Source organism: Peromyscus maniculatus, chromosome 3 (assembly GCF_049852395.1).
Source record: "Peromyscus maniculatus bairdii isolate BWxNUB_F1_BW_parent chromosome 3, HU_Pman_BW_mat_3.1, whole genome shotgun sequence".
NCBI classification, from domain to species: domain Eukaryota; kingdom Metazoa; phylum Chordata; class Mammalia; order Rodentia; family Cricetidae; genus Peromyscus; species Peromyscus maniculatus.
In genome coordinates this window covers 129,889,947-129,908,331 of record NC_134854.1, presented here as the reverse complement: position 1 = coordinate 129,908,331, position 18,385 = coordinate 129,889,947, and the positions used below count along the sequence as shown (strand labels likewise).

The 18,385-nt window shown below is 39.6% G+C and overlaps 1 long non-coding RNA gene across 1 annotated transcript in view; it reads right to left on the bottom strand.

The window, feature by feature from the left end:
* The window catches only part of LOC121828076 (uncharacterized), a 151,572-nt gene extending 149,559 nt beyond the window's left edge, over nucleotides 1-2,013 (bottom strand). Inside the window, exon 1 of the long non-coding RNA XR_013050054.1 lies at nucleotides 1,936-2,013. This is a non-coding gene — a long non-coding RNA (uncharacterized LOC121828076). The remainder of the gene's footprint in view (nucleotides 1-1,935) is intronic.
* Nucleotides 2,014-18,385: the final 16,372 nt, after the last annotated feature.

Here is an 18,385-nt window from a genome sequence, read left to right as displayed (position 1 = left end):
ATGGCTCCAGTGATGGCATAGACTGGTCAATATTCTCACACACAGAATTTAAAATCATATCTCAATACTTCATTATAATTAAATTGTTATTGCAGAAAATTTAGAAAGTATAAAATATAAATAAGAAAGTAAAATTATCCCAAATTTCACCATTCACAGTAAACTACTTAAACTACTTATTAATAATAGCCTATTATTACAACATAATTGAGATCATAGTTTGTGTGCAGCATTGTCTGGTATTACACCAGAGGTACTGCTGCTGTGGGAGATGCTCCGGGAGTCAACTCTGTGCTGACAGTGGGGTTGATGGGGATTTCTGCTTACCTAGATAGGTAGTAGAGACCGGAAACAGAAAAATAACTAGTTTCCAGAATAGAAATTTGTAATAGAGGTTGATATTTGAAGGTTAGCCACTGTCGTGCTCCCGAAGAGCTTTGGGTATCTGCTCCTTGACCAATCTGGGACAAAATGTACCTTTAGCTCTCCTTTCTGCTTCTCCGTATCAGCCTCCTCCAGTGGGACCACCTGACTGGAAGTTAGTTGCAGAAAGACATGCACCAAAGAAGAGACAAGTCAGAGAATGAAGGCCCAGTGCCAGGCCTGGACACCCTAAATAAGCTACATGCCCTGCATCCTCCTGCATCTTCAGAATACCCTGCCAAGTTGAAACAGACACATCCCATGGGATCCTGGCTCGTGCTCACCCACTTCAACCCACTTAAGTGGCACCAGGCAGATGCTCCACATGCTAAGAACCCAAGATGGATCCCTACTCTGGTCTAATTTTTGCTTTCTGAGGCACAGTGCCTGCAGACCTTCCCTCATACATTTGGATCCTGACAATATTTTACTTCCAGTTCTCTGTAAGAAGCATTTGGTGGAAATGGAAGGTGTGTGGGTGGCTGGTGATAAGTTGAGGCACAGGAAGGCTAGCCTAATGTACTTTTTGTGCTATGGAAGTCCACGGCCCCCTGGCACTAGCTGGGGAAACCTGTGTGAAAAACAAAACAAAACAAAACAAACAAACAGCAACAACAACAAAAACGTCCATTTCTAAGAACTAAGAAAAAAGTAGACTGAATTGGTGAGGGGATGGGGCAGATTGATCCCAGCAGTGGGCTGGCTGCCAAGGACAGATACTGCCAGTCATGTGAAGATGAAGCCACACTCCACGAGCTTGTTCTCTTTCTCTTTCTCTCTCTCTCTCTCTCTCTCTCTCTCTCTCTCTCTCTCTCTCTCTCTCTCTCTCTCTCTCTCTCTCTCTCTCACACACACACACACACACACACACACACACACACACACGTAACAACAGTTAAAGAAAAATGGGCATGAATTTGAAAGATAAGGGATTTGAGGGGGAAATAGGATGGGGGAAATGATGTGATTATATTATAAGCTCAAAAAATTTAAAAAAAATATTTAAAAAAGAAATAAAGCTAGTTTAGCAAACAACGAGGAGAAATTCATGAAGAACAAGCCAGTAAGCCACATTCTTCCATGGTTTCTCCCTGATTTTCCTTAATAATGGACTGTAACTTCTAAGATGAAATAAACCCTTACTCCCTCCTGTCCCATTTGGTCATGTGTTTATCACAGCAACAGAAAGTCAAGCTAAAGCAGTGGCTTTTCTCAGTTTCAGAGTGAGGACATATGTGACAACAATTCCAGACTCAGTGAGGGCACCAAAGCAGATTCTAACCCTTGGGTTATGTGCAAAAAAGAAGACCACACTAAAGGCATAGTGTTAAATATTTACAATAAAAACCTAGAAAGATTCCCTGGATCTAAAGAAAGATATGCTCATCCATGTACAAGAAGCCTACTGACCACAAAATAGACAAGACCAGAAAAGAAACTAACCTTGGCATATTACTGTTAAACATAAACACCACAAAACAAAGAGTGTTGAAAGCTGCAAGAATCACTTACAGAGACAGGCCCATTAGAACAACAGTTGATGATTCAACAGAAATCTTTAAATCCAGAAGGGTCTGAAAAGATGTATTCCAAGTCCTGAAAAAAACAACAACAACAACAACAAAAAATAAACCACAATTGCCAACAGAGACTATTACATCAAGCAAAACTGTCTGTAATAATCCAAGGGGAAATAAAAAATTTCTATAATTAAAAGCAGACTAAAGAAATTTATGACCACTAAGTCAGCTCTACAGAGGATACTGGAAGTAATATTTAAATCCAAAGAGAAGGTTAAACATACCCAGTAGATCACAGTAGATAAATACTAGGGTAGTTAATTAAAAGAAATATAAGAAAACACTATGAAATTAAAAATTACAAGAATTAATATATATATATATACATATATATATATATATATATTTCAATAGTGACTATGAATTTTTAACTGTCACAATTACTCAAGACAAACCAAGGCTAACATATCAAATTACCAAACTGTTTTTCCTGCCTCCAAGGAACACACCTTACCATTAAAACAAATACCACCTTGCAAGATAGAAAAACATATTCTAAGAAAATGGAACTAAGAAGCAAGCAGACACAGCTATTCTAACATCTGACAAAAGAGACCTCAAACAAAAATCAGTTGGAAAAATGAAGATCATCTCTTCACAGTCATCAAAGGAACAATCCACCAAGAGGATGTTACACTTCTAAACATACATGCACCAAATATAGGTGCACCTAATGTCACAAAAGAATACTACAAAATGTAAAGCTACAGATTAATCCCAATATTTCACTTGTTTATTTTGTTTTATATCCAAAACAAGCTTATCATAGTCCAGATTTAAAGCACCTTTGTATAGTGGCTACATGTTTTTCTTAGTTTTTAGAAATGGACAAGTTTTGTTGTTGTTGTTTGTTTGTTTTGTTTTGTGTGTGTATTCCCAAATGCATAAATAAAATCTGCTCAAGCTGTATAATGTTACTTGTATGTATGGGCCAACCATTTGGTATTGGATTGCCTGTTTATGAATTCTTTCCTGGGGAAGACTATCTCTGTTGCTTTTGGCTTTTTTTTTTTTTAACTATAGTTCTTTTTCTTAAGGAATACTGTCAGCTCAGATGGGAATTTCATTCAAACTATATATGTAAATCTGTACACTGACCTACATTCATTACAGGAAATTTTGGGTATCAGCTCGTTGTCTTTTCAACCTATGCCCATCTGCTTAGGGATACAACCACCTGAACTGGCCTTAACCCTCCTACATCAATTACCATTTACAACTCAAAGAAATGGCCACAGACAAGTATGATTAAGGCAACCCTCTTCCTGAGAATCCCTCAGATATCTCCAGGCGGTGTCAAGTTGATAGCTGAATCTAACTGTGAGCACCATCCACAATGGGGCCTTAGTTCCAGTCAGCAGATTACTGAGGGCCCATTGACTTTGATTTAGATTGTTCAAGGACTTAATGAAAAGTATAAGATATGGATGAAAGTTGTAGAAGTTTCCTTTCTAACAAAACTAAGTTATGTGGGAAACATCACAAACAGTTCAGTGCAGAATGTCTATAACTTCCCTCGATGGACCACATCTTCAATAGATATGTGAGGTCTCTATGATGCAAGGTTTCAAGGATCAGCATGAGCACTCAGTCAAGCTTAGGACCCTAGTCACTGCCCTATGCTTCCAAGGAAGAGTTCATTATCTTTACTTCTCAGTAAATGGTATCCTGCCATATCAGCAGTTCTAATCCTCATAATCTTCTCTCAGCTAATAACAATAATGGTGATGTTGATGCCTAGCTCTTACTAAGCTGTCTGCCATTTGCCAGGCATGGAGTAAAACCCTTTATGTGTGTTATCCTGTTTTATCTGCCCAACACTCTTCTGAGGTGGTTGTATTCTCTTGGTATGCCGCTGTCTCTCTGTCTCTGTCTCTCTCATCTCTATCTAATAGGATAATATTGTATAGAGTGGGTGAGTGATATTCCCAAGGTCATAGAATAGTTAGGAGCTGAGCTATGATTCCAATCTAAGTCTGTCAGTGCAGGGACCATAATCTTGCATAAACAACCTCTTACACTAGCAGGGCAAGAAACTGAGTCCTTGCCAGATAGTCTCCATTTACACTGCAGCTAGAATCTATCTGCTATTCACAGAGGCAGCTCCAGGCACAGGATTTCCCTGTTGTCTATGGCCACAGTGCCAACAGCTGCTGTCTGTTGCTGTTCCTTATGGATGTTACTGGTTGAGAGTGTTCCTGCAGACTCTACTGTCAGAGTAATCTCCTGGACTTTTTGATGTCTCCTGAAGTCTGCTTTTCTGGGAATATAGTTGCTGCCCAATTCTCCTTATTCCTACCATTACCTTCACAGGATTCTAAGCATGCATTTTTACCCTTGGGAGGAAGGAAGGGAGGGAGGGAGGGAAGAAGGGAGGGAGGCAGGAAGGGAGGGAGAAAGCAAAGAAGAAGCTGTAGTACCTCTCTGTCCTCAGTGCCTAAGTGTCTTGAAGCTTGAATTGTGGTGCATATTTGTTTTTTCCCAAGATATCCTTTGTAGAAGCACAAAGTCCACAAAGTCATAGAATATTATCATTCTCCTTTTGTAATGTTAAAATTCAGCTCTTATCAACCTGAAAGTAGTATTAAATTCTTCTTTGTGTCTTCACCCATGGCCTGGCAGCATGCATGGAAATCAAGCTTCAGGAGTGTATTTCTAAGCTAGATATGCAAATGCATCTCTTTCACCCAGATGATCCATAGGTGACACCGTGGTTAAATGTTTTAAGGACGCAGAGAAAATAGCAGGGAGACTGCAATGGTTAGAGAAGGTTCCTCAGAGGTGAGTCTTGAAAAGCCGTTAGGGTGGAATATGTGATCTTGGAGAGGGAGGACCTTTGAGGGGAAGAACTTACATGTACTGTGTCAGGATAGAAGCCATTATGTCTACCAGAATGTGGGAAAGCTGAGCTGACAGCAGTCAGGCTACGTGCACAGAAACTATTTAACTTCCTCTTTTGTTGCTCACAGCCCACAGCTGCTCTATGCAGTGTCCTATTTATTTATAAGACCAACACAAGCATTTCGGGGTATGACAGCTATTCCAATAGCTGCTCCTTCTAGATGTTGCCAGAACACACCTCCAGAGGAGCAGCTCCCTCCGAAGCACTGTTTGTTCTGGAAGGTAATCTAGCTGCCTGCTCAGCACATTCTACTTTTCCAGGCAGGTGCTGGCAGGTGTTTTGTGTTTTTTTCCCCTTTCTTTCTTGTGATTTTTTTTTGAGGGTGTTTCTGGTGGCATACCAAAAATGTGTGAAGCACTGGAAATAGCTGAAGCCCCGAGGAGCAGCTACCAGATGGTAGAACATTTTAAAGTTAGGTTTCACAAGCGGCTGGGTGGTTCATCATCTCTCTTGGCATCTTTCAGTTCTTTCCCCCCTTGGCTTTTACTATCTGTCCAGGTAGAACTTCACCATATCCTGGGAATCAGCCTACATCTTTTTCTTGTAGATCTAAACATAGGAAATCAAAAACATTCCTCATACTAAGCAATTTGAAACAGTGTTTTGGATTTTATTCTCAATGGTCTCAATTATATTACATTCCTGGAGCAAAGGTGACGCAGTACTGGGTGACCAAACCTTATCCTTTGCTCACCTATTAAGGCAGAAATAAAGAGCATCCACCACATGGACTGAACCTAGATTGTGTATGCTTCTCTAGAGGAAAAATAGGGGTGGCTACAGAAAAGAATCGATCCATGGAAGATTCTTGAAAAGGAGCAATGTAAACTCACTCTAGTGAATTCGAATCCCTGAGTGCTAGGCTTCATTGCCTCACTGGTCAAGAGAAAGGGCTGAGGGCTGTGTATTTCTTTGAGTCTATGACAGGCAGCAGAGCCACAGTACTCCTTGATGTGAGTGTGCCTGCCTCACTTGCCATGGCAGGCCTCCTGGACATCACTAAGGACACTTTGATCATACCTGGGTGAAAGTAATAGATGTGTTGGATACATATTGGGCCCGGGGAGAAAGAGTGGGGAGCATCCCCTACCTTAACTTCTTTGGAAGTGAACCAATGAGGCTGCTTAATTCAACCTTTTCCAGGCTTCTTTGGTTAGGAACACTGTTCTGTCTGTGACTGTCACAGAGGCATCCCTGTTCTCTTTCTTGAGTGTGTTTTGACTGTGACCTTCATGTGCTGCAGCACTTCTGCCTTTATTTAGAGGTCCTCGTCTCCTGCCTGGTTTAGGGAGGGCGTCCCTAAAGTACCTCTCAACCTCCGGTCTCTCCACCTGGTCTGCTCCTTGCTTTGTCTTTCCCTTCATCTACAGAGTACCAACTTACCTCTTTTTAAGTTTTATTTTCACTGTGTGTGTGTGTGTGTGTGTGTGTGTGTGTGTGTGTGTGTGTGTGTACACATGTGTAGGTATCAATAGAAGCTAGAAAAGGGCATCAGATTCCCCAGAGCTGGACTTACAGTAATAAATTGCTTGCTGTTGTCCTGAATGCCAAACCTTTGGTAGATCCTCTGGTAGAACCACAGATGCTTTTGACTCACTGAGGCACCACTTTTCCAGCTCCCTCAACCTAACCTATTATTATTAATTATTATTACTATTATTATTCTCTCATACATTAAAACCAGACTGCAATTTCCTTTCCCTCCACTTTTCTCATCCCAGCACCCCCCCCCACCTCTCTTCTGCCCCAAATCCACTTCTCAGTTTCCCTACAGAAAAAAACAAGTCTCCCAGGTATATCAACCAAACATGGCACAACAAAGTTACAATAAGACTAAGCACAAACCCTCATATCAAGGCTGGATGAAGCAACCCAGTAGGAGGAAAAGGGTCCCACAAGCATCAAAAGAGTCAGGGACACCCCTACTCCCACTGTTAGGTATCCCACAAGAACACTAAGCTGCACAACAATAACATACACGCAGAGGACCTAGCTAAGACTCTAACAGGCTGTGTGATTGCAACTTCAGTCTCTGTGAGGCCCCTGTGAGCCCTGCTTAGTTGATTCTGTGTGCCATGTTCTCGTTGACCCCTCTGGCAAGGCATTGTGCAAGGCTTTTTCAGTTTGATTTTACCATGCACTAATATCTGTGAGAGACTCCCTCACCAGACATCTGCTGTGGTCCTAGCTCTGCTGGTCACTGTTTCCTGAAAATGCCACACACCAGCACACACATCTGCAGTCCTTTCCTCATGCTCCTTCTGTGGCCTTTCTGCCCTTCCCTCTTCTCTGCTTGACTACCTTCTGCTGATTTTTGAAAGTTCAGCTCCTCTTCCCTGGATCTCTGCCCTGGAGCTTCCAGAGCCGCCAGAGGTTAGCTGTATAGCATTTATCCCACTGTTTAATGGTGAGCCATCCATAGCCTTCTATGCTTGTATACACCATAAATTCCTGGAAGAAAAGGAAGTGGGTTATACATCTTTACATAGGCAGAGCCAAGGAGATTACCCCCCAGTGCTCATTTTCTGCAATGGCTATCTGTTCTTTGGAAAGAATAAAATACTCCACTATGCTTTTCTTATAATGCAGCACTCCCGTTAATATATTTTAAATTATATAAGCAATAAGAAATGTATTAATCTTTCCTTATTTAAAAAAATGTGTTAATCACCTCTCCCACCGTCATTGCTTTAACTAGCTTTGTAGGTGTTCTTCAAGGCCTTTTACATTAAAATTTTTTAAATAGACAATCTACTGCAAAACAATCCACATGTCATAAAGTTCACCCTTTATAAATTGAAACTCAGTAGTTTTAGTATCTTCAGAGTCCTGTAGCCATCACTGCTAAGTTTAGGACATTTCATCTTTTCATTCTCAGTCAATCCCTTTCCCACGTTCCAGCCCTGTGGATTTACTTCTTTGGGTACTTCATATAAATGTAGTTTTTATATACATCCTTTTGTGTCTGCCTTCTGTCACTTATAATGTTTCCAGGATTCATATGTTCTTGTAGCATGTTTCAACACTTCATTCTTTTTTATGGGAGAATGATATTCTATGACATGAATATATGATATTCTGCATAGCTGCTCATCAGTGGATAGACATTTATGTTATATTGACTTGGCTAAAACATTATGAATAATACTTTATAGACATTCCTGTGACTGTAAGATTTTGGTACACACACACACACACACACACACACACACACACACACACACACATTTATAGTTTGATTCAAGCATAAAAGCTCCCCTACAAGACAGCTTTATGGCCATAGCCACAGATGTTCAATGTTTTCTGGACACTCCAGGCGCCTGCACACATCTCTGCTGGGTTTTGCCTCTCTTGCTTTTGCTGTCTATGTGCCCTGGCTCTTCTTCTTAGCCAGCTTGTTGGCTTATGTAGTAACTCCGTGTTTTAACTTTCTGAGGGTCTGCTAAACTTTTCTCTACAGCAGCAACCCATTTTCCATCCCTGCCAGAAAAGATTGAGGACTCCACCATTTTTATAACCTCATCAGCACATGGTCTTAGCTGTCTTTTTGACTTCAGACATCCTGGGAGATGTAAAGTGATAACTCTTTGTGATGTTGGCTTTCATTTTTCTAGTGGTAATTGGTCTCTAGCTTCTTTGTATTATACCCATTTTCATGTATTCTCTGGAGAAACAGCTATTCTAGTCTTTTTGTCCATATTGAAGTTGGGTTACTAATTTTTTTTCATTGAGTTGTAAGCATTCTTTTTATATTCTTATACATGATTAACAACTATTTAAGAATATTTTTATAGTTACCAGATTTATTATAGAAGATATATTATTTAAAAGTAGTCGACCATGTATGTATAATAAATATACTAGTTTAAAGTATTTAAAAGAACATAACAATGACTAATACATATTTTCTAAATAACCTTTTAAAATACATTTATACCTGATCTTAGCCAAAAGTGTGAACAGCAATTTTATATACATTTAAATATTTATACTTTTTATTTAAATTTAAAAAATGTCTATTTAACAGTTTTTGTACATGTTTGATTGTACTATTTTTATTATGGAGTCATCTTCCCAGACTTCTATCCTTGTGAAGATTCTTCATTATTTAAAATTATCACAAACATATATGTAATACTTTTTTTTGTTGGTGGCACTTTCTGTAACCTTGATGTCTTTACTGTCGTGAACAATGTTATAATGAGCATCATGTTAAGAATGCTTTTCTGCACATAGGTAAGTATACAGCTATAATTTATTTAGAAATGCCCGAGTTTAAGGGAATTTGATTTTGCTTTTTGTTGTGGAATATTTAACTATGTAAAGATGTGTTGCATTTGTTTAGGCTGTGGAATATTACTTTAACTGTGCAAAGATTTGTTACATTTGTTTCTGCTGCATTTGTTTAATGGTGTAAGGACGTGTTGCAATTGTTTGTGCTGCATTTGTTTAATTATGAAAAGATGTGTTTCTGTTTCACCTTGCCTGTCTAAACACCCAATTGGTCTAATAAAAAGCTGAACAGCCAATAGGTACACAGGAGAGGGATAGGCAGGACTGGTGGGCAGAAAGAATAAATAAGAGGAATCTAGAGAAGAGAAGAAGAAAAGAAAGAGGAGAGAATGAGGGAGAAAGAGAGAGACACCTGGGGCCAGCCAGGCAGCCACCAGGTGGGTGGACACAAAAGTAAGAAAAGTAGGACATACAGAAAGAAAAGGTAAAAATCCCTGAGGCAAAAGGGTAGATAAAGAGAAACAGGTTAACTTAAGTTCAAAGACTAGCTGGAAACAAGCCTAAGCTGGACCAAGCATTCAAAACTAGTAGTAAGTCTCCATCTCATCATTTGGGAGCTGACTGGTGGCCCAGCTTTTTAGTATATTCCATCAAACATATTACTAGAAAGGCTTCAAGAATTATTGTCCTGTGATGTTGTATGGGAATATAATTTCTCAAATACTGGCCACTATTAAAAGTTAAGCACTTTTGCTTCAATAATGAGCAAAAAATGAGACCTTCCATGGTTTGACTGTGTCACCCTGCTATGATTTGGATGTGAAATGTCCCCCACAGGTACTTGGTCCCAGTTGTTGGCAGTGTTTGGGGAGGCTCAACCTTTAGGAGGTGGAGTCTAGTGAGGAGAAGTAGATGTCTCTAGGATGAGCCTCAAGATCTCCAGTTTAGAACTGAATCTCTCTGCTTCTTGGTTTGGGAAGCTCTGAGCAAGCTGCTTCATGATTTTGCTACCATGAAGCCACCTGCTGCTATTCCAGTTCTGCCATGATGGATGATTCCTCCAAGCAACCAGTCAAAACATATCCTTCCTCCTTTATGCTGCTTTCTTTCAAGTATTTCATCACCAAGATGAGCAAAGTAACTAATAATTATATATTTAAATCCTATGTGTTGGCAACTTAATCTAAAAATTTATTTTAATAGCATTTGGAGCTTTCTGGTATAGTTGCTTTGCCCTGTTTTGTATGTTACACCCTCTACAAGATTATTGTTGAGCAAAAAGGCTCTTTCTAGATGCTGAGAGAATAAAAAATGATGTGTTCTTGGACCTTTCAACTTCCTCTAGATCTGTGGGCAAAATTAGATCTCAGTTAATTATAAATTATCCAGTCTCAATTTTGTTATAGAGATAGGAAAACTGGCTGGCTGAAACAGCATCTAGTTCTTTTAGATTCAATGAGATGATTCCACTATGAGGATTTCTATAATTTCCATTATCTGGTGTCTAGTATATCAATCCATCTCTTATTCTGTAGGTTTGTTCTTTACTCAAGAATCCTTATATGACATAGTAAGGAAATGTCAGATGGGCCAAGAGAGTATAATTTATAGCCTCTCTATTATGCATTGCTAAGTTAACTGCAGCAAAACATGACTCTTAAAAGACTTGTCGTTGTATTTAGAATTGACCAGACTTTTAACCATAATCCAGAGACTTTTAACTTCACAAAGATGTGACATTTTATTTTAATAAAGCTATCGACAGAGCTCCTTTTTGGAGTGACTTTTCAAAAACATCTTTGTCAGTAGAGGGCTTTTATTAGATAATGTAACCTCAGTGTACTCTATGTTAGCAAAGAGAGAAAGGAAATGTCCTTGGGTAGTGAATATAGAAAGTTGTGCAGATTCTCAAGAGGAAAAAAGTGGTTCAGCTCCCCAGGGCTACATTTGTCACTCTATGTTGAATCTTAACTGAAAACAATGAAGTTTTCCAGTACCATTGCTTGGAAATGAAAGTTTTATAAGATTATGCCTCCAAAGTTGCAATTATATAAAGAGAAACCAAAGAGTATTAAACTGGAGGTAAAGTATGAATTTAGTTGTAAGTGTGTAACTTGAGCAGAATTTATTATGGAACATGACAGAGGAAGTAAGGAGAATGATGGTCATGTCTGTGCAATGGGTCAGCTGGATTCATCTGAAGTGCTGCTGGTGAATGCAGTGTTTATCAACCAGAACAGAGCAAGAGTGATTTCTGGTAGAATTGAGGTCAGATGCCAATGCTGTGGTTCCATAAATTGATCTTTTGAGGGATGGAGGGAATGGATACTGGGGACTCTGATAGTTTTTAAGACACCAAGGAAATTGACCAGGGTTCTAGAACAAGTACACTGCAGCATGAAAACTGATGTGCCATTAGGACTTAGTCCAACCTGCTGACCTTGGTCAACAGAGTAGTGATGGAGACAGCCACAGATCTATAGGATTCTGCACAGAAGCCTAATTTCAAATCTGCTGAACAGATAGGTAAGTGTTTTTTTTTTCCTTTTGTCAAATACTGGACCAAAAGCTGGGGAAGATGCCCAGTGAACACCTGTAGACACGATGTTCATAGCGATGTGGTTACTTCTGAAGGTGGGGAGGATATTCCATCAGCAGTTTCATTTGAGTCCTACAATGTCACTCTCATCTTGCAGGCAGCAGGCAGGTAGTTGTGCTTGATGTCTATTAGGCTCCAATTCAAATATAAGGTCTATAATTCAATGAGAATAGATAGCAAAAGGATCCCTTTTTCATTAAGAGGCTAATTACCTTGTTATCAGAAGGCTGTAGGAATAAAAGCTTATGGATTTTTCATATAATCATAAGATTAGAAGAGACTTGGTGATGTCATCTTGTTCTTTCTTCAAGCCAGGGATGAATTTAATTCATCCTTGATGGATGGGATGCTGTTTAACAAGGATCTCCTGAGAATAAGAGTTGACACTTTGGTGTTTTAGGAACCTTCAGCAGTGATATTCCTTCCGTCATGTTAAATATATTGACATTGAATGAAGCCTGTTATCTTTGTCCTCTTTGGATGGAGAGAACAGTGTTCTGCATGTCCTTTGTTTTCATTATATTAAAGAACACTTATCAAATCCTATATGCTTGGTGCTGAAGACATGGTAGTGACACAGAGACGATGACAGATTTGATTGCCCTTGGCATTTAGCTGAGAGACTTATAATGGATGATAACCAATAGCCAAATCAATAAATGTCTAGAGGTTGTCATAAATGCTATGACAGAAGCAATTAAAGCTGCTGGTAGGAAGGACGGCAGGAGCAAGCTAAGGCCTTGTTTCTACGGGTAGTCCAAGAAGGCCTATTTTTATAAGTGACTTTTAATAGGAGCGTTGAAGTATAAATGAAACCAGCCTTTCAAACTGGAAAGAGCACTCCCAAAAAAGAGAGACGCATGCATAGCAGCTCTGAAGTGGAAACAGCATGGAGGAATTTGGAGTGGAGCATGGCTCCAGCAGTGGGGTCAGCAGAGGGTAGCACACAATGAGGTAAGAGAACTGAACAGTCAAATGATGTCTGTCTTTGGGGGCAGTGAGGAGGGGTGTGGCTAGTTTTCTAAAATGGATTTTTTTGTAAAGATTGCTCTGGGATCTGTGTGGCCAATAACATAGTCTAAGAAATCACAACAGAGAAAAGTTAGTAGACAGTGTTTATGAGAAATATTGGTGGCATAGAACACCAATATGGAAGTGGAATGGATTGAGACACTTGAATGGTTTTACCCATAGACTTGATGTAGGGCAAAGAAAAGTTAACGCCTCAACTTATGCCTTGGCTTGCAGCTGTGGCAACTGGTCAGGTGAGAGTTCATTCTGTCTAGCAGCTCGAGTTCAGCTGGGTAGGAGCAGAATAGACTTTGGGACTTTTTTCACATGTTAAGTTTGAGATACTGAGGACCACAAACATAAACCATTGACTTTAGGTTCAGAGTTCAGAGAAGTCAGCACTAGAGAGATAAAGTTAATTGTCTTTGCTAACAGGAGCGCAAGTTTTAGGGGTTGGGGGAGATATTGCCTGGATGAGGAAGGGGAAGAAGGGAACAGTCAGGTGTGAACTTGGAGAAAGTTCTCTCTCTCTCTCTCTCTCTCTCTCTCTCTCTCTCTCTCTCTCTCACACACACACACACACACACACACACACACACACACACACACACACACACCACAGTTGATGAAGTAAAGGTTATAGGCTGGCTCCCATATTTTTTTTTTAACTAGTGTGACTTTAAAGTGACTACCTCTTTCTGTCAGCATCTATAAATTGAGGAGTTTAATCTCTATTTTTATTTCATGATCAGTTTTCTGTGATGTTTTTGTTATTAGGCTCACTTTCTGACTACTTTAGCTGTGTATGTAACTTCCTTTATCTACCTCTTATTGTCTTACTCTGGGCACCTTGTCTAACCAGGATTTTAATTTATGTGCACTAAGTCAATATTTTTCTAAATCATTCCCTCTGCCATGTTGTCATTGGGGGCAGTTGTATTTGTCGGCTATTATAGTCCATTCCAGTTTGGGGTGTCTTTGGCACAGTGGGGATTGGTATTGGCAGGCTTTCTTTTTCATTAAAAATGAGCCCCTGTTTGTGCCATTCCTATTCAACTCAATTTCCCCGTTTCTTTTAAATCAGCTTTAGAGATGTGAGGATTGCCAGTGGGTGTTCTGTTTGACCTCACTTAATGTTTGTATTTGGTCCAGATCATAAAGCAAACCAAATTAACTGCCTCTGTTCAGTGCCCAGTAGGACTTATAGCCCAGGTGAAATGTGGGTTTAAAGATGTCTTCCTAATTACAATCTTGTGGATGTTCATAGCAAATGAAGTTTCAGACCATTATTTAAAGCTCCAAGGGCTCTAGGTACGTTTTCACAGCAAATGCAGTTTTAAATGATTATTTAAGTGTCTCAGGGTTATGTTCTGGATTTATTTGGAAATTATAGGTGCTGGGTTGATTTTTTTAGGAGTGCCTTTACCACCCAGCCACTATGTTTCATTGCTGTATTTTTCTTATGAGATAAATCTTATTGTTTGTCTCACAACATACCGTATAAACCTGCTGAGAAAGTTGGAAAGATATTTTAAAATAGTTCATTTGAAAAATGAAGCTCCCTGGAGAGTGAGAAATAGAAGCTAAATAGTAATTAGATAGCACAAAACAACCCCCCCCCCCCAACACACCTTTAAGGACACACTTGCATTGGATCTCCTTGGTAAGTACACCTATTACATCAATGACATTCTTCTGTTATAGGTAAGGTCTTGTCAACCATTTTTTCTTACTACACCTCTGTTTTTAGGACTAAAGCCTACCATCATGCCTGATTGGACTATTAGAGAAAGAAGGGATTGAATGAAAGGAAAGCAAACATTCTTGTCACATCCCAATAGTTTCAATCAAGTTGGCAGTGGTGTTTATGCATCAGGCAGAAAACAGTGAGAAGGTGTAGGTGAATAACACAATTAGGCTGAGAGGAAATGGAACATGGTCAACCTGCTTTTGTATTTTTCCTCATATTCCTAACTCTCCATATGGAAACGAAACTCTTTCAAAATCTCTAAAATAGACCCAGCAGGAATCAGCTTCAAAAATCTGTTTTTTTATGTGAACTGTACATTTCCAACTCAAGAATATAACCTTGGCTGTATTATCTAGCCTTTTTACCCATGGCTAGTCAAGTTGTACCACGTCTCAAAAAAGACATGCCCAAGTCCTAATCTCCAATACCTGTGAATATGATCCTACTTGGAGAAAATGTTTTTTGCAGAAGCATAGAAGACTTAGAGTTAAATTCATCTTGATTTAAAAGATGAGTGTTAATTCCAGTAACCATTTCCTTTAGAAGAAGAGTTGAAGGCATCAACAAAAGGGCCCATAAAGACAAGACTGAAATCAGAATGCTATAATTCAAGTGTCTCCAAGAATAGTAAATAGACAACAAAGGCAAGGAGAGAATTATAGAATTTTTTTCTTCAGAACATCAAGAATGAATACTACTGTCAATACCTTGACTCTGGGTTTCTGCACTTCACAATTGAGAGGGAATACATTTATTGTTTCAAGCTGTTCAGTTTGTGATAATTTGTTACAACAGCTCTAGGAAATGAATACACTACCCCACATATATCATCATATAGGAGGCAGCATGTTAAAGGAGAGAACAGACACTGTGCTTGGAGTTAGGAAATGTATATCTTGAGCTTAATGAGTACTTGTATGACCTTGACTGAGTGAGTTACAATCTCTGCCTAACTGTGTGTTGCTTCATTTATAAATGAGAAAGATGTTGACAGATGCATCTGGTTCTAGGTTTACTCTTGCTTCCCTGTTATTTAATGGAAAAAAAACCTAGAAAACAGGTTGAGTATTGCAATACTTTCAGGTTGTTGGGAATCTGGCACTGTAAGATTGTTGTTATTGAGAGGATGACAACAAACAGTGATATCTAAATTACTCCAGCTTTGGGCTGGAAGGCACTTTCTGGGCTGTCTGGTAGAGATGGGAACCCCTCTCAAAGCTCATAAAGAGCTCTGAGCTGAACAGGTAAGTGTTGGAACTTGGGAAGTGTTGGGCTACTAGAGCTGTGGAAGAAAGCATCAGAGAAGGGGTAGTAATGTATAAGATGGCTCCAAAAAAAAATAAACACATGGAATTCTTCTGATCTTCATTAAATATTTTGCATATGATGAAACTCAGAAGGTTTGGCAATGGTCTGATTAGCTGTGAACTATGTAGTTACCAGATCTCACAGAGAGGTGGGAACTATTTAGGTTTCAACTGTATTGAGTTGACTGGATCAAGTACCCGCACACTCAGGGGAGCTGTCAGGAGGTTTATGTCATAGGAGAGCTAGACTGACTATAAAATAAAAGCTATGCTGGGTCTCCCTTCACATTGTTTAAAATAAACCTTTAAAATACCGATCCATTGGCAGGAAATGTTTACCCTCATTCAGTACTATTTAGAACAAGAAAGTCAAGGATCTAATCAGAAGGAAAATCTGTGCCTCTTTCCTAGTGTGAGCAAGTGTGGTGCAGAAAATAAATCAGACAATAGGATCAGATTGAGGAATAACAGAAGTGATGGAATTAGAAGAGGAGGATTTCAAACGAGCTCTGAGAAATGTCTTCATGTTTTAAGTTAGTGGTTAGGGGGATGGATCAGGCAGTAAAGCACTTGCCTCACAACACAAGGACCTAAGTGGCTCTCAGACCAGCATAAACGCCAGGCAGAATGAATGGTGCATGCTTGGAATCCTTGCAATGGTAAAATGAGGAGTCAGAGACAGGTAGATCATTGGGGCTCCCTGGCCAGCTAGCCTAGGCTACCTGGTGAAATCTCAGGCCAATGGGAGACCTTGTTTTAAACAAAAGAGTAGGTTTCCTTAGGAATGACACCTGAGCTTGTCCTCTGGCCTTCCTACACAGACATACATGAATGCTTGTGTGCACCTGCATACATATGTATACCCAGACATATGGAGACACATATACACACACAAAATATATTTACTTGTGGTCATAAGGAAGAAATAAGTTGGAAATATGAAAACATACCAAGGGGACTTTTTACTTGAGTAACAATATCCAAAATTAAAAGTTGTTATATTTCATTGAAAGAATGTTCCTTTAGAGCAAAATTACTAATGTATTTTGGAGTTTGTGGCATAAGTAGGAATAAGACCACAGCAAAAAGAGAAGAATGGTAGAATTCTATGATAAACTATATAAAGATTTTTAGTGTTATTGGAAGTAAAATAATGATTTTGTGATGAAGCTGAGATGCAGATGGAATTCCCTTAGTATTATTTTAATGTCCTCTTAACAATTCATTTCACTCCAACCTTTCCAATTCAGCACCTCTGTTTAAGACTCCCCAAGGATGTCCCCATCAAAGCAAAGCTGAAATCCTATCAATGGTTTCATAATATCATTCAGAATGACTTCTGCGACCTCATCTGGAGCCCCTGCCACTGTGTCTCTAGCTCCAGCTGTGAGGCTTCCTTGCTTTCCTTTGAACCTTCCTTGTGACCTTTGAACTTGCTTGCTCATTGGCCTTTCACATTCTGCCTTCCAAGCCCTAGCCTTTTGCCTTCTCTCCTAATTTTTTTTCTTCAAACTGACTTCTCCATGTTGTCTATCTGAATCCCAGGTTAAAATGGCGAGCCTACCATTTGCCTGTCTGTCATTCCATGTTCTCTATTCATGGCTTATTGTCTCTGAAGCACTCCGACTTTTATATGGTATTTACTGTAATTTGTTGTCCATCTGTGTCCTCAGAGTCCCTCAAAATGTAACATGAGCAGACTTATTGTTTGCTCACTGACACACCCACACGACCGATAATAGAGAACAAAATGGAAGATGTGCTCAACAAATACTGTAGGATCCCTGTTAATAAAGTTTGAGAAACTACAAGAAGAGCCCCAGAACCCGTCCTTAGCCTTGGTGTCCCCCTATCATGGGCCCTGTGTACCAACCACCCTACAGAGTTAATTAAGGCTTTTCCTCTGATCTTGCCAGAACTTTCCCATCATTCATCTCTCTGCCCTCATTTGCCTCCAAGGTGCAAGGACTTGGGATGATGTTCTTGAGCACAAAAAGAGAGGCTTGACAGCCCTGCTCTAGGCTTTTTATTCATCCTAACAAATATGACAACCTGTTTTTGTCTTTAAAGCATTAGTGTGTCTGGGAAGTAGCCATTCTGAAAAGCCTGTTTTTTTCCATATTTCAAAGTGAACTTGCAGTCTTTTTTGGGTTTTGATTTTTATCTTTTGGAAAAGTCAGTGCCTGGAGCTTTGTTGCACTTGAGGCTTGGGGGTCTTTCATCCCTGACAGTGTGAGGATAAAAGGGACTCAATGGCTGTCTACTGAGAATCCTGGGCTTTAGGTAGCTCTGGATGTAAGCAAAGGAAATGATCCCCCAAATCTTGTTCTTCCTAAGGTTAGTATTCAGAATAAAATATAACCCAACTTCCCCTATAGCGATTAATTTATTTTATAGACACAGTGTTTGCCTGTTTTCTGGTCTGCTTCCTTTGACATGTATAGCGTTTTGGAGTGAGAGCCCAGGGCACTTTGATCACTATTCAGTCTGGCTGTCACATTTCCTTGATGTCTAAGGGCCCAGAAAAGGAAAGGCATATGCAAGACTCATGGGCAGATGGTGGGGTGGGGGTCTCAGGTA